Source organism: Haemaphysalis longicornis, unplaced genomic scaffold (genome assembly GCF_048455015.1).
Source record: "Haemaphysalis longicornis isolate Haplotype H1 unplaced genomic scaffold, Haemaphysalis longicornis Haplotype H1 scaffold_3, whole genome shotgun sequence".
NCBI lineage: Eukaryota > Metazoa > Arthropoda > Arachnida > Ixodida > Ixodidae > Haemaphysalis > Haemaphysalis longicornis.
Genome location: NW_027526335.1, coordinates 9,670,501 through 9,682,849, shown reverse-complemented (window position 1 = coordinate 9,682,849; position 12,349 = coordinate 9,670,501). Strand labels below are relative to the sequence as shown.

General features: G+C 51.2%; 1 long non-coding RNA gene across 2 annotated transcripts; it reads right to left on the bottom strand.

Annotated features, from left to right (window-relative positions):
• Positions 1-5,100: 5,100 nt before the first annotated feature.
• LOC144173934 (uncharacterized) lies at positions 5,101-6,878 on the bottom strand. Of its 2 annotated transcripts, XR_013323405.1 has the most exons (6): positions 6,514-6,671; positions 6,274-6,403; positions 5,648-5,754; positions 5,487-5,532; positions 5,295-5,426; positions 5,101-5,234 (listed from the first exon to the last, which is right to left on the bottom strand). It is a non-coding gene; the product is annotated as an uncharacterized LOC144173934 (long non-coding RNA). The 2 variants fall into 2 exon arrangements; XR_013323406.1 differs by lacking the exon at positions 5,648-5,754 and having other exon boundaries at positions 6,514-6,878.
• Positions 6,879-12,349: the final 5,471 nt, after the last annotated feature.

Below are 12,349 nucleotides of genomic sequence, written 5' to 3'. Positions count from 1 at the left end.
TTTGCTGCCTCTATCAAGGCTCCTGAGCTCGCTGGCTACGCCAGCTTGAGCACAGTGGCGTGCATGTACAGAATTGAAAAGAAAAAAAAAAGAAAAATATGAATATAAAAGGGAATTTGGATGGGAAACTACGTTTTAGAACAAAGCCTCACCCACTAAGATCTCTGAATACGAATAAATAAGATCACATGAAAACTCACGTCGAAGAGAAAACTTACACGTGATGTGAACGTTTCCCTCAAAAGGTCTAACATTACGCTGCATGCAAGGGAGCAAATTCTGACTTTCCTAGGCCAACCTCTCCAATAAACAAATTTTCTCTCTCTTTCTCTCTCGGGTGCAAGGACTGACACCCTTCCGCGGGGCTTATACTTCCACAGTTCCAGTGAAAAGTTTAACTAAAGAACGCTTGAAAAGACCCCTTTATCAGCAAAAGATTTGCCCGATAACATGAAAGTTCTCACCCTTCGAGCCGAAGTATTCTGCACTATGGTCAAAACACGGCAAGTTTGCTGAAAGGTCCGCGGATTTCTAAATTACTGTCTCCGTTAATTAATTACGCGAAACTCGGTAATGCGTGCACTGTAAAAACTGGCCGTCACTTTTACGGCCAACTGACCGTGATTTTTGACAGGGAGTCGACGTAAATGGTGAATACTGTTGTTTCGCCGTCAACTCGATGGGAGAGGGGATAGAACAAGGAGCGAAAGGAAACAAACAAACTGATTTCGGTAATACAGCACTCTGATTGGCCGCCCCAGGCGGCTCTCGCAGTCGCCGGTGGGGCCGTTTGCTTTTTCTCTTGTTCGACGCTGGATTGTCGAAGAATGCTTCCTTTGAAGGGGACCCTTCCGAGAGGCACCGCTGCCTGTTGCTGGGGGGAGTGGGGGTCTTTCCAGGGACGCTTCCTTTGTCTCCCGTCGCGGCGACCGCCGCCGTACGCGAGATCGGGGGAGGAGGAAGGAAGGGACATTTTCTTCTGTTTTCGGAAAGCGTCTGGGTTGCCCTCCTTTCCCATGTCGGGGGCTCACACATACTTCTTTGAAACTGCGACGGAGCAAACGTCTCTTTTCTGGTCTCCTTCAGCAAGCAGCCATGCGCACGGAGCTACAGCAACAGAGCAAGTGCACCTGATAGCGGTAAGTGAACGATTTACCGCATCAAGAGATGTTTCCTCGCAAAAAAAAAAAAAAATAAATAAATAAAATCTGCGAACGCAATAATTGTGAAGCAAGTTCAAGTGCGCAGGGTATATTAGCTCGAATACTATGAGGACCGTCGTGTCAGAAATTGGAACCGTGTTTCTGCATCTGTAGCTTGAACAGGGCAGCATGTTCGTCGGTGCGAGCGGTCGGCGAGGGATAACTGCGCCGTGAGAACGATGACCACCATCGCGCCGGCCGCTGCACGGCCTGGAGCTTTTACTTTTTCTAGCACTTTTAATTGCCCCCAAACAGGAAACGCGTTTGCGTTTTGATGAGTTTTGTCTCGAACTGACGCAGTTTCGAAATGTCGACATGGGAAGGAATGGGCGGGAATAGACAGCGGCTGATTTCCGCACCGCAGTAGGCGGGCGTTTCGTTAAGTGCACTGTATGTATGTATTGTAATATAATTTTGCGCGAAACAACGCTTTTGATCGTGCCTGCGCACCCGCCGAAACTCGGTAATAAGCAATGACTTGTCGCTTGTTCACGCCGCAGCACTGTTTCCGAAAGTTGGGGTGGGGAAGGGTAGGGGGCTGTCGACTCTTTCATCGGGTCGTGCAAAGGGTAGAAAGCGAGCAGACTAACGACTGCTTAAACTTGACGGGCCAAGAGCTTCTGGACACATGTAAACTCTGCGCGTCTTTTTTTCTCGTGCGTCGCCTTCTTGTGCAAAGTACGTATAACTGTTACTCGCGATCGTTGCATCACTCCTTCAACTGTGCCGGTGTTTAAGTGCAGTAATTTTGTCTCCATGCAGGCTCGAAGATGGGTGGACTCCAGCGGGTCTTCATAGCAGTCGACGGACACAACAGCATCACCGCAACAATACTGTGAAACAGAAAGTGTCACCCGTCATCGGGGATTATTCATGTTCAACGTTTGTTACCGACACGGCCACCCTCACTCTGACGATTGAGTTTGCAAAGGTAAATGAGTGTAGAGCAACTTTATCTCGATAACGGTTAACGTTTTATTAACTTTCTCATCGCTGCGGCCACGTACTAAAGAAAGCTACTGTGACTTTCTGGCAGCTTCCTTTGTTCTGTGGTTACACAGCGCGACGTGGCTTATTGAAATGCGGTTTTTATCTTTTATCTTTTTACGCCAGTTTTATGCACATACTACGTATAACAATTTTTTTCCATTTAACTTTTGCACAGCTAGTATTCTTGAAAACTCGCTGTCTTCCTAAAGCTAATGGAAAAGATGCTGTTTCGATTGGATTAACATATTGTCATATTTGTTTGCATTGTCCACCACCCGTTTTTGTGTAGGTTGATCCCTTTTTGTTGTCTATCATATGCAATTTTGTCCAAATACCATTAATATCATGTACCACCTAATCACAATACCAATTGTTCTATTTTTCAGGTGCTGTGGTCGATGGCTTTTCAGAAAACAACAGGAAAGCCGCAAGCCTGCTGTGCATTCCTGCATCCATTCTGCTATGTACCATTCTGCAGCAATAAATACGTGAGCACTGAAGCTAATCGTCGTAGCATCTTTTATCAGTTACTGCCCACAGAATGTGAAAATTGGGGAGTTCAGCCGAAGACTACATTTTACTTACATTTGACGTCTAAATGACGGTTTGCTGTAAAACACTCAGGCCGTCATATTGACGGGCCATTAGTATTTCATATTGACAAGGACACGTCAAATTGACATAATGAAAAAACGTCAGCCCGTCATTTTGACGACAAATTTGTATTTCAGGATGACAAGTAAGACGTCAAAATGACTAAAAACGCCATCATTTTGTATTGACGACCACCCGTCAATTTGACAGCCAACCGCTTGGAAATAGAGCTGCCAGAACTTTTCCGTCATTTTGACCGAATTTTTTTTACAGTGGGCTAATCACAGCTTCGCAGGCTTGTGGATGTGAAGGGGCGTATATTTTGAGCGTCCCGAAAATCTTTGGCCTGCACGGGCGTTGTCTAACCATTCTGAAGGCACCAAAAGGCGCAAGAAAGGCGCTAAGAGGCACGATTTGCTTCGCCGTTATCAAGAAAATCTTTTGCTGATAAGGGGGGTCTTCTCAAGCGTTCTTTAGCGAAACTTTTCCCTCAAAGGGTGTAGGTATAGCCCTGCAAAAGAGAGTCAGCACGTACACCCTCAAGGGAGTCAAAGTTTACACCTTTTCGCGCAGCCTAATGTTACCCCATGGTTACACCTTCGAGTGAAAAGTTTTGCTAAAGAATGCTTGAAAATACCCCCCTTATCAGCAAAAGATTTCCCTGATAACGGCGACGCAAATCGTGCCTCTTGGCGCCTTCCTTGCCCTTTTCGGCGCCGTCGAAATGCTTAGAAAGCGCCCGTTGAGGCAAAGACTGCATGCGGGCTGAGTTGAGACGTACGCATTTCGTCCCCATTATTACACCCGTGGCTAGTAGCGCTAGTTCTGAAGCTTTCAGCCTTAGCTTGACCAGGCAAATTACTCATGTGTTTAGTTCCAAACGCATTAGGGAACATTATTAGAGCCATTTAATGGCGGAGTCTGTCCGTGAGAGGGCGTTTCTCTGCGCCAATGACGTGTGGAGGTTAGATGGCGGTATACAGTGGCCGGCAGATTTCGTCGTCTTGTCAGAGATTGAACCCCGCGCATAAGCCGTAAGCCTGATTCAGTACCTTTTCAGCAATTTTTTTCACTTTTGTTCCTTTCTCTTTCATTTCTTTTACTTGGTCTGTTGTCGCATTACTGTTTCTTAACTTAATTCAGTACATGTATTTCTATCGTCGAATAGGACTCCTCTGGTTTGAAGCGAAAATATGGCCGTATGTGAACATTATTTGTTTGCCGCTGTGCTTTCGGTGCCTCTGATTAGTGCTGAACGCTTTGGTGAGTGGAGCAAGGGAGGACAACAATCGTGAATCATTTTATGCATTTTTATTGACCACGAAGGAAATATATTCTCTGCCAGGGCACACTTACTTTCGAGATGAAGGGGCCCGCTGGCCAAGCAAGTAGGCGGGAGACATAACCAAACGTCTTTTGACTCTTGGCAGTGTCAACAGACATTGACGCCGCCATCACTATACACCGGAACGCGCACACTGTTTATTTCCGGTGAGTTTGAAGCAAGCGTCCCTCTGGGGGTGAAAACTCAGTCGGGGTTCCCCACAGGCTCACATCCTTCGTACAGGTAATGCACCACTCTGGCAGGGCTGCTAGGCTCCTTTGTGACGATCTGCTTGGGGCTTAATTAGCGTCACTCAGGCGCTTTGCGACAGTTTTTCGCATTGCCACCATGCATAATCGAGCCCTTCACTGCACATTTACGTACAACACTTGTCGATACTGAATCGCTAATCTTTGAGCAGCTACATCTGATAACACTCTGGTATGGCAAGCCATGGTTTATCTGGACAGGAATTGGTGCAGTTAGAGCAACTGAGAAAACTAAACAGTACGCCGAGTATTATACTCAACTCTACGAGTGACGACAAGAACGGTCAGACTTCCGTCCGCATGCTACTTTGCCGGCGGCTACGCCGAACTCCCCTGTACAAGTTACACACAACAGTCCGTTTACCTTTTTCGCCGTCCGGGGCCAAATCCTGGGAGGACACGTTGCCTACAGTGAACACTTTCACACCAGCCAGAGGGCAAAGTACCCGAGTAAGAACTTCGCTTCATGAACGGTGCGACGTTCACACGGGGTCAAGGGCTGTCCCTAACCGCACTCCTAGCGAATCATTTTTGGAATTATGCTCATTGTTCGCTGTTTTTTTTTTCTCCCCCAACTTTAATGAGCGCCATTATTACAACTAGGATTTGCTAAAATACTGTTCGAAACGAGATACAAGAGACCGACACAGTACTTGATGTCGCTCGAGCCGACAGAGCCAGCGAGCCGCATCGACTGTGTATACATACGACAAATGCAGTACTCTGGTTTCGAACAGGGTTTTAATTCCAAGACAGGCGCAGCGACGGACAGCTCGACTCGAACGGCATCCGTGAAGGCTCGATGACGGCACCGTCCTCCAAGGTGGTAACCAGGACGCATAGATAGGAGGCGGTCTGCACCAAGAGGCAAATCACGTTAAAAATGTTACGTTTAGGGAGATCACCATTCCTTACCGATTGAAAACAGGGTTTAATGATTTCAAGACAGGCGCAGCCATGTACAGCTCGACTCGAACGGCATTCTTGACGTCTCGATGATGGCCCCGTCCTGTTCAGCGGTGGCCGGTCGCATAGGCAGGAGGCGGTCTGGAACAAAAGGCAAAGCACGTTATAAATGTTGTAATTTCGAAGGTAATCACGGCTTACCGAATGCGGGGACCGTGATTACGCCTGGCAGGAACGGGAAGGGACGCTGAAAGGCAAAGTAACAGACGAACAGCGACAGAACCACTTTTATTACCAAAAAACACCTCTGTACAAAACACGCGTCGTCAAGCTCAGTAGATAGGACAGATGAAGACGTGTACCTGCCTAGCCAGAAGAGTAGTGCATGTTTGCGGGAAGGAGCAAGTGCAATAAGACACGACGCAAGGGTCAGGGAAAGGGGAGGGCGGAGGCGGTGCCGGACGCGAACCTGAAAAGGAACCAAGGACACCAATTCCATCACTCGCCTTTGCCACGACCCCAATTTGGAGCCGCGGACCGCAGAGCTGCGTTCCGTGCTTCAGTGATGCTCGCTGAAGGTGGCGACTGTATTCCGAACGCCGCGCGAACCGAGGACGTGCGAGCGGAAGGCATTATCGAAGTGCATATACCTCGGCTACCGCGGCGTTCGGAAAGGAAGACCGACTATCACCACAACATAACGGGGCTTCCGAGCTGAGTCCGACGCTAGAGGCAGTGGCGAAGGGTTCCAACACCGCCACTGCGCCGCTGTCCCGAAAGCTACAGCCTAACGCGCACCGCAAAGCTTTGGTGACAGTCGGAATCCCTGCGTCGCGACGGCCCAGGAAACGTCCGGCTCCGAGGCTAATGTGCGCTCGGTTAGGAAAATTCAAATACGCAAACGTTCAGCGTCGCGAAAAAAACGATACGAAAGCCGGTTTCGTGGGCACGCCGCACGTCGCACCGGGCCTTCAGCCACGGAACTCACCACTTGGAAGAGTCGTCGGTGAAGACTGAAGCAGCATAACGTGAAGGAAGTCCGTGAGGCCCTCGTGGGTATTCGCTTGCCCGAGCGAGCCGGTTGGGAGCGGGTATTGCACAGGCACAACGAAAAACGTCTGAAGGAAACGAAAACGACAACACTTATGGCATTAAAACACCTCTTAGCGCGAACCAGCGCGAACCAAACTTCCCCAATAGACAGTATACCGCGTGGAAAAAAACTCACCTGTCCATCGCCGCCGTCACCGCGCCGCCAGCTACTCTGCGCCCGATGCGCAACAGGCAGGCAAGATGGCGTACACCTTGTTCTAAAACGCGCTTATCCTGGCATTACAGAGCGCTGCTATTGGTCGGCTACCGCCTACCCTTCCACTCTTTCACATCGATATCGTCTTCGAGAACATTCTGCCAGTTGTAAAACAAAAAGAAAAAGTTATCGCATCAAGTCGCAGCCGCGCGGCCACCGGAGCATGCATGACAAGGCATTTTATGCTGCGTCACGGAGCAAGATAACCTTCTTGCTTGGTGGTTCTTCATGTCGGCTAGGGGCTTCGGCTGGCGCGATTGCACGGTCCTATCGATCATGCGGCCGTTACCGGCCGTCTTCCGCGGCTTTTTTTTTTTTTTTTTAATTCGAAAGTTTGCCCTGCGGCATAATATATGTAGGCGCTTACAGAAACACGAACAAGTTAGTTTCGTGTATAAAGTTCAGGAGTTGTCGGTGACACGGTCCATGCACCCAGCGTTGCAGGTCAGGAGGGCGGCCAGGGTGGAGACCGGTTGCACGAAGGTGCCGCAGGCGAACTTGATGCAATCCCGGGCAGGCCCAGAGCAGGTGCTGCACATTCACGTCCCCAATGGCAGTGGTGCAGAATGGACAGGTGGATCCGTATGGGCCGCGGTATTCCGATGGCCAGGAGGCAGTCACGGACGGCGTAAGGGCCACCCCAACGCGTAATCTCCGCAGCGCAACCTCCTCTCGGCGAGTTAAGTCGCCAGGGAGGTTTGAACCACACGGTGGTATGAGTGCTCGTGTGGTGCGCCGAAGATTTTCCTTTTGTCGTTCCAGGTGCCCGCGAGCGTCTTCGGGGAAAGGTAGTAGTGGCCGCATGACTGTGCTCGGGTGGCTAGCTGAGTCTGCCTCCGTATTGCCAGGCACAGATGAGCGGGGCACCCATTCGATGCGTATCTGCAGCGCCGTGCTTCTTGCCAAGCGATGAATGGCATCGGAAAAGGATGTCGATTGTGCCACGCGACGAATGTCATGTATGGCTTGCGTAGAGTCAGTCCGTATGATTAGTCGTGAGTACGGCCCCGCCCTGACAAAAGGTAGTAATGAGACCAGTCCATCATGTATTGCAGCTAATTCAGTAAGATACACGGGTGGCAGTGGATTGGCGGCATATGAACAGGTTTGGTCAACCTCCGGTAGCTGGGGACACACCAGTGCGGTGTGCACCATGCCATTTTTAGCGCTGGCATCTACATACGCAATGATTGCGTCGGTGTCTGTACAATGAAGACCAGAGACCTGTGCCGTGGCCTTGCGAGGGACTGGGCGACGGAGACGACCGATGGGTTTGTTTTCTGTCAGCTGTACTCGCTGCCATGGAGGGAGTTCCGACCCTTTCACAGTTGTATCTGCTACAACAAAGCCCATGTAATGGGCTAGTGCAGCAGCTGCACCGATGTTCGAGAGCTTACAGGTGCGGGCAGAACGGCGTTGATGTACCAGCTCATCGATAGTGTTGAGCTGGGCCTCGGCCTGTAGAGTTGGAACCGGGGTCATTCGGGGCAGACCAGTAACAGCCCGCATGGCATCTCGGTTAATTGCTTCGAGGCGATCCCAGTCCCTCATCGTGAGATGGTGGAACTGGGCCTGATACACGAGTCGGGGTTGTAAAATAGACTGCACAAGGAGGCGAGCAATTCTAGTTCGCGACCCGCCAGCCTTCGTTGCTATTCTGCGTATCAGGTGGATTGTGCGTGCAGCACTCTCCTTTGCCCCCTTCACCCATGGAGCCGCAGATCCTGACGAGGCAACGTCGAGGCCAAGCACCCGTAGACTTAAAACTTCTTGTAGTGGTTGCTGATCAATAAACAACCGGACAGGTCGGTTCCCAAGTCGGCGGCGCCCGTTGTTATTAGCCACTGACATATATGCCGTTTTTTCTTTTGAAAGTTCAAGCCCTACCTTGGCGCACCAGGAGTTGGTTGTGTCTAACGCCATTTGTAGTGCTCTTTCTTGTACATCGATTTCAGGGTGCACAGACCATACAGTAATGTCATCGGCGTACATTATGTACTTTGCGTCCGGAATTCCTGCCAACTGCCAGGCTAAGGGAAGCAAGGCGATATTAAATAATATTGGCGCCAGCACTGAGCCCTGTGGAACCCCTCGATACGAGGTGAAATGGCCTGTAGCTTTGCCGGCCAACCGAACAGAGAAGGTGCGGTTCCGAAAAAAGGCGTTCACAAATGTGCATACACGACTTGGAAGTTTGAGCCACTCAAGGATCGCAACAATAGCTTCGCGGCTGACGTTGTCGTATGCTTTCTTGATATCCATCGCCAGGACCGTTCGAATCCGACGAGAGCGACCTCCTATAAGGACCATAGAGGAGAAATGCTCGAGTCCATCTTCAACACCCAATTGTGGCCTGAATCCAATTTGACCAGGGTGGTACCACGAATATCGCTCCAGCCACCACGAAAGGCGTGTCGCTAGCATGCGTTCCATCAGCTTGCATATCGTCGATGTAAGAGATATTGGCCGAAGGTTAGAAATTTGGTCTGGGGTCTTGCCTTGCTTCGGAATTGCAACAATTTCCGCGTGGCACCACGAATCCGGAATGATGGCTGTAGTCCAAGCTGTGTTTATAGCCTCAAGTAATACATCGAGGGTGGTACCTTCAGTGTTCTTGAAGAGCTCGTAAGGAACGCCATCCGGTCCCGGTGCTGTTCTGGGCTTGGCATGGTCGATGGCGGCCAAGAGTTCCGCCATTGTGAAAGGAGCTTCAATCCCTGCTATGTCTCCACTCGTAGGCAACGAACCGGCTCCATTCGGCAAGCTGTTTTGCACAGTAAAGGGAGCTGACTGGACGTCAAAAGCGGGGAAGAAGCTACTTGCGGCTGTATAGGCGAAAGTGGACGGGTCTTGCCCAGATGCTAGAAGTGCACTAGCCGCTGGATCTGGAGGGCGTTGACCGCGTTCCATTGCTCGAAATGTTCGCCAGACTGAAGAATTCGACGACGAAGGGCCAAGCGAAGCGCACCAGTCTAGCCAGCGGCCGCGCGTCAGTCGTCGTTCATGTCGACGTGCTGCTGCTGTGAGGCATTGAAGCTTCAGCCGAGCGTCGATTGACGTTGGGCTCCTCACTGAAGCAAGTTCAGCTTGGCGGCGGGCGGCCCACAGACGGCAGAGCTGCAGGTCTGGAGCCGGCCGGGATTCCTCCACCCAGGTAGTGCGGGTTGCTGCATCCAAAGCCGCACGGAGCCTGGGACACGGGTCAGGTAAGGGGCCGGAGACCATCGTAGCTGACGCCGATCGATAGACGTCCCAGTCCACCACCCGACACAGTCTTCGAAGGCGATCCCTACGACCGGGAGAAAGGCCGAGATGAACCGGATGGTGATCGCTGCCCCAGCAGTCTGGTTCACACATCCACGTCACTGCGCCGCTTCCTAACCACCAAGCTAAGTCAGGCGAGCGAGGAGTATCGCGTGGACGTTCACACCGACGTGTGGGCACTGAAACGTCATTTAGTAGCACAAACTGGGCGTCCACAAAAGTGTCATACACACATTTACCACGCGCACTGGAGGTGACATAGCCCCATGTAGTGTGGGGCGCGTTGAAATCCCCCGCGACCAAAATTGGGCAGCCGGGATGCCGTTGACGTAGATGTGATACCCAGCCAAGGCTCAGTCTGGCTGCACGGCCACTGTAGGGGCGAGCATAGTACGACACTATGATTACGTCCGTGTGAGGGAGGCGAACGAGTACAGCGACGACCTCTTGCCATAGTGTGCACCATCGCGCCAGGTCGATGCGGGTCTGAGGATAGCTGGAGCGGGCGTAGACGGCTACCTTTCCTGGGGGAACATTAGGCCTAAGACTCCGGCGGTCCAAGATGGATGGAGACGAATACGCCACAAATCCAGAAAGGGAAGGGAGACCATTAGTTTCCTGAAGTAGTAGCGCCCATGCACGTAGCTTCCCGCACAGAAGGCGTTGGCGAAGTTCTCCGACCTTTCCAGTTATGCCCCTGCAGTTCCACTGCAGTATACTCTCAGATGAGCCCGAATTAACAGGTACCATCATTGGCGGAGGTTAGCCATTAAAACCGAGGCTTCCGCGGCTTTTGAAACCGAATAAAAAACGCCACGTCTTGAAGAAACAGTTGACTGCGCGGGAACACAAATGCTACTGCGTACGAGTCATTGATTGATTGATTGATTGATTGATTGATTGATTGATTGATTGATTGATTGATTTATTGATTGATTGATTTATTGATTGATTGATTGATTTTAAGGTTCAACGCACCGACAAAATGAAGGCGATGAGGCGCGCCGTATAGTGGAGGGCTCCGGATTGATTTTGACCACCTGGGGATCTTTAACATGCGCCGAAATCTCGTATATACACGGGTGGTTTGGCTCTTCGTATCCACTAGAAAAGCGGCCACCGTTGCCGGCACTCGAACCCGCGTCCCCGTTCTCAGCAGCACAACGCCTTAACCACTGAGCCATCGCGGCGGGTGCGTACGAGTCGTGGCTGTAAGAAAATTAGTGCCCTTTCCACTCTGTGAAGAAAAATGACATGCGAAGCTGGACGCAGTCCACGGAGTGCATGAAAGGAAACACGTTTGTTCGTAAATAGCGATTGAGCATACTTCCTAGCCAATTAGCTGAATGAAACTTGGAAGGACCCAAGGTTCAGTCTCGCGGACAAGCTAGGAGCTGACTCCCGCTTAGTAGGCATCTCACTGTTCGTGTAACACACCAACCCAATCCACTCGATCACTGAGAGGACACCGGACAAGTCGCATCGGGCCGTTTGACGTCCGCGTTTAAACCTCCCGCCAACACAACGGAGGCGCCATCAGTAAGGACGGCGTAGAGTTCCTGTATATAGCTCTCGCAGGGAGCTGCGGGAGCTATATACAGGAACTCTAGGACCGCGTGCACGCACCCCTCCCCCCAAGCCGTGCACGCCGGCAACCGGTTATGTGCGCGGGCTTAGAAGTGAAAGAAACCTGAACAAGTAATACTGCCCCACGTCGGCGTTTTAAGCGGGCAAGTTTCCCTTCATCCGGGAGGTATTCGCAGCTACTCGACGAGCTGGAACTAGAGGGCGCAGTGCGGCGGTAGCGGCTTTCTATACATGGCGAAGTTGCGCAAAACAAACAAGGTCAAAGACGAAACGACAAGAAAGTGTGCTTGTCCTTTCGTTTCTTATTTGCTCTCGTTTTTTTTTTTTTGCGCAACGTTGCCATCGATCGCCTCCAACTACCATGGCGGAGAACCGATAAGGCGAATGTATGCAAATGCGCACGCGAGCGAAACCAAAGCTTTTCGCACCACCTATCAGCTGATGGGACACTCGTTACAGCGCTATGATGTAAAGGGAAGGTGGCGCGATAACTCCCAGCAGAATTCCAAACGCAATTGTCAAAGCACACCTGGCAAACACTACGCACCCGTAGGCCGCTCCGTGCTTGTGAATGTTTACAGCGGCGCGTTCGAGCAAAGCTGGCCGTGGTTCAAGCGGTAAGCGTCAAATTCGGCTCGAAGCTCTTGAAGGTGCTACCTGAGCATGGGATCTACGTCTCGTGTCGCTTTGAACAGCGACAGTACTTCCACAATACGAGTGTGGGAGCGCAACGCTGGCGAAAAATCTTGTACGGCGCCTTCGGCAACGCCACTCGCATGGATGAAGGAAAAAGTTAGGAGACGGCGCCACCGGAGAAACGGGAAGCCTATACATAAAAAGTAAAATCGAAGTCGGCCCAGGCGTCGCTGCACCACGTGACCCCACCGCGCCGCCGCCGTATGGG